The sequence below is a fragment of the Salvelinus alpinus genome, chromosome 7, assembly GCF_045679555.1.
Source record: "Salvelinus alpinus chromosome 7, SLU_Salpinus.1, whole genome shotgun sequence".
Lineage (NCBI taxonomy): Eukaryota > Metazoa > Chordata > Actinopteri > Salmoniformes > Salmonidae > Salvelinus > Salvelinus alpinus.
This window is the reverse complement of record NC_092092.1, coordinates 1,146,195-1,150,357: the sequence shown is the minus strand read 5'-3', so window position 1 is coordinate 1,150,357 and position 4,163 is coordinate 1,146,195.

The following is a 4,163-nucleotide window of genomic DNA, read 5'->3' as shown; positions in this document are numbered from 1 at the left end:
CTGCATCCTTTGACTCTCTATGTCCCCTATCCTCCAGGCCGGCTCGGTCCTCCCCTCCTGCTCCGTGGCTCGACGACTCACTGCGAGCTCACAGAACAGGGCTCCGGGCAGCCGAGCGGAAATGGAGGAAAACTCGCCTCCCTGCGGACCTGGCATCCTTTCACTCCCTCCTCTCTACATTCTCCTCTTCTGTCTCTGCTGCTAAAGCCACTTTCTACCACTCTAAATTCTAAGCATCTGCCTCTAACCCTAGGAAGCTCTTTGCCACCTTCTCCTCCCTCCTGAATCCTCCTCCCCCTCCTCCCCCCTCCTCCCTCTCTGCGGATGACTTCGTCAACCATTTTGAAAAGAAGGTCGACGACATCCGATCCTCGTTTGCTAAGTCAAACGACACCGCTGGTTCTGCTCACACTGCCCTACCCTGTGCTTTGACCTCTTTCTCCCATCTCTCTCCAGATGAAATCTCGCGTCTTGTGACGGCCGGCCGCCCAACAACCTGCCCGCTTGACCCTATCCCCTCCTCTCTTCTCCAGACCATTTCCGGAGACCTTCTCCCTTACCTCACCTCGCTCATCAACTCATCCTTGACCGCTGGCTACGTCACTTCCGTCTTCAAGAGAGCGAGAGTTGCACCCCTTCTGAAAAAACCTACACTCGATCCCTCCGATGTCAACAACTACAGACCAGTATCCCTTCTTTCTTTTCTCTCCAAAACTCTTGAACGTGCCGTCCTTGGCCAGCTCTCCTGCTATCTCTCTCAGAATGACCTTCTTGATCCAAATCAGTCAGGTTTCAAGACTAGTCATTCAACTGATACTGCTCTTCTCTGTGTCACGGAGGCGCTCCGCACTGCTAAAGCTAACTCTCTCTCCTCTGCTCTCATCCTTCTAGACCTATCGGCTGCCTTTGATACTGTGAACCATCAGATCCTCTTCTCCACCCTCTCCGAGCTGGGCATCTCCGGCGCGGCCCACGCTTGGATTGCGTCCTACCTGACAGGTCGCTCCTACCAGGTGGCGTGGCGAGAATCTGTCTCCGCACCACGTGCTCTCACCACTGGTGTCCCCCAGGGCTCTGTTCTAGGCCCTCTCCTATTCTCGCTATACACCAAGTCACTTGGCTCTGTCATATCCTCACATGGTCTCTCCTATCATTGCTATGCAGACGACACACAATTAATCTTCTCCTTTCCCCCCTCTGATAACCAGGTGGCGAATCGCATCTCTGCATGTCTGGCAGACATATCAGTGTGGATGACGGATCACCACCTCAAGCTGAACCTCGGCAAGACGGAGCTGCTCCTCCTCCCGGGGAAGGACTGCCCGTTCCATGATCTCGCCATCACGGTTGACAACTCCATTGTGTCCTCCTCCCAGAGTGCTAAGAACCTTGGCGTGATCCTGGACAACACCCTGTCGTTCTCAACTCACATCAAGGCGGTGACCCGTTCCTGTAGGTTCATGCTCTACAACATTCGCAGAGTACGACCCTGCCTCACACAGGAAGCGGCGCAGGTCCTAATCCAGGCACTTGTCATCTCCCGTCTGGATTACTGCAACTCGCTGTTGGCTGGGCTCCCTGCCTGTGCTATTAAACCCCTACAACTCATCCAGAACGCCGCAGCCCGTCTGGTGTTCAACCTTCCCAAGTTCTCTCACGTCACCCCGCTCCTCCGCTCTCTCCACTGGCTTCCAGTTGAAGCTCGCATCCGCTACAAGACCATGGTGCTTGCCTACGGAGCTGTGAGGGGAACGGCACCTCCGTACCTTCAGGCTCTGATCAGGCCCTACACCCAAACAAGGGCACTGCGTTCATCCACCTCTGGCCTGCTCGCCTCCCTACCTCTGAGGAAGTACAGCTCCCGCTCAGCCCAGTCAAAACTGTTCGCTGCTCTGGCACCCCAATGGTGGAACAAACTCCCTCACGACGCCAGGTCAGCGGAGTCAATCACCACCTTCCGGAGACACCTGAAACCCCACCTCTTTAAGGAATACCTAGGATAGGATAAAGTAATCCTTCTAACCCCCCCCTCCCCCCTTAAAAGAGTTAGATGCACTATTGTAAAGTGGTTGTTCCACTGGATATCATAAGGTGAATGCACCAATTTGTAAGTCGCTCTGGATAAAAGCGTCTGCTAAATGACTTAAATGTAAATGTAAATGTACTGAACTCAGTAGTCTATTACTAGGGTGGTCAACAGTTAGACTACTGAGTTCAGTAGGGTCTATTACTAGGGTGGTCTACTGTTAGACCCTACTGAACCTAGTAGTCTATTAATAGGGTGGTCTACTGAACTCAGTAGTCTATTACTAGGGTGGTCTACTGAACTCAGTAGTCTATTACTAGGGTGGTCTACTGTTAGACCCTACTGAACTCAGTAGGGTCTATTACTCGGGTGGTCTACTGTTAGACCCTACTGAACTCAGTAGTCTATTACTAGGGTGGTCTACTGAACTCAGTAGTCTATTACTAGGGTGGTCTACTGTTAGACCCTACTGAAGTCAGTAGGGTCTATTACTTGGGTGGTCTACTGTTAGACCCTACTGAAATCAGTAGTCTATTACTAGGGTGGTCTACTGTTAGACCCTACTGAACTCAGTAGTCTATTACTCGGGTGGTCTACTGAACTCAGTAGTCTATTACTCGGGTGGTCTACTGTTAGACCCTACTGAACTCAGTAGTCTATTACTAGGGTGGTCTACTGTTAGACCTTACTGAACTCAGTAGTCTATTACTAGGGTGGTCTACTGAACTCAGTAGTCTATTACTAGGGTGGTCTACTGTTAGACCCTACTGAACTCAGTAGTCTATTACTCGGGTGGTCTACTGAACTCAGTAGTCTATTACTAGGGTGGTCTACTGAACTCAGTAGTCTATTACTCGGGTGGTCTACTGAACTCAGTAGTCTATTACTAGGGTGGTCTACTGAACTCAGTAGTCTATTACTAGGGTGGTCTACTGAACTCAGTAGTCTATTACTAGGGTGGTCTACTGAACTCAGTAGTCTATTACTAGGGTGGTCTACTGAACTCATCAGTCTATTACTCGGGTGGTCTACTGAACTCATCAGTCTATTACTCGGGTGGTCTACTGAACTCAGTAGTCTATTACTAGGGTGGTCTACTGAACTCAGTAGTCTATTACTAGGGTGGTCTACTGAACTCAGTAGTCTATTACTAGGGTGGTCTACTGAACTCAGTAGTCTATTACTAGGGTGGTCTACTGAACTCATTAGTCTATAACTAGGGTAGTCTACTGCTAGTCCCCTACTGATCGTACCTGGGATGATCGGCTAAAAGTTTGTACAGGCCTATCCACCCTCGCTTGACAAACAGAGAGAAAGCCCTGTGGGCCAGGTCAGTGAGATTAGCTATTTGTACATACACCACAATGACAAGTACAAGGCAGTGTAGTCCTAACCTTCCTGACACTAGAGACCCTACCGATCCTGACCGGACTATGTTGACAGGATCCTTGAAACGGTTGTACGTCCACCTCCACTTGACGCACTACCACTTTGTTTAAAGAGCAACACTATAATCTACTGTATGCAGATGGTTTTTTGATGTTTCAAAAAAGACAAAACTAACAGTATCATATGCCATGTGTGTTGATTGTAGGCTTCAGGTAAAGACATTTTCCCCCCTCACTACTGGTGAACCTATTTGAAACATAACATCAGATTAAAAGGCAGCAGATATCCACAGCAGTCGTCGGGACACGGTCACCTAGCACTGAATTTTAATCTAACTGAAAGCCTACCGTTTCTATACGTACAAATATCGAACATATTACGTAAAATCATACCATATCATAATGCACATATCATGATAAATTATATTTGCTGTGGTTTAAAATTATTAAAATTCAACCCAAGCAGCTACTGCAACATGTGTAGGCCTATCTGTTTTTCTAATGGAAGTGCCCGGCTAGTTACAGATGTTAGCAGCTGTTGCTAGTGCCCTGGTTTTGTGGTTTAATTTTAGAGGTCCAGTGTGGGACGGCCATGGGCAGATGGCTGACAAGAGGATTATCTGACTAAGCCTTTGTCATCGGGTGCTAGTAGCTACGCATGTTGTCTGTGGAGAAATACAAGGTGGATGGACGCCTCCTGTCTGTTCTGTACACACAGTGCTGTCTAGACCATCTACTATACCCTTCAT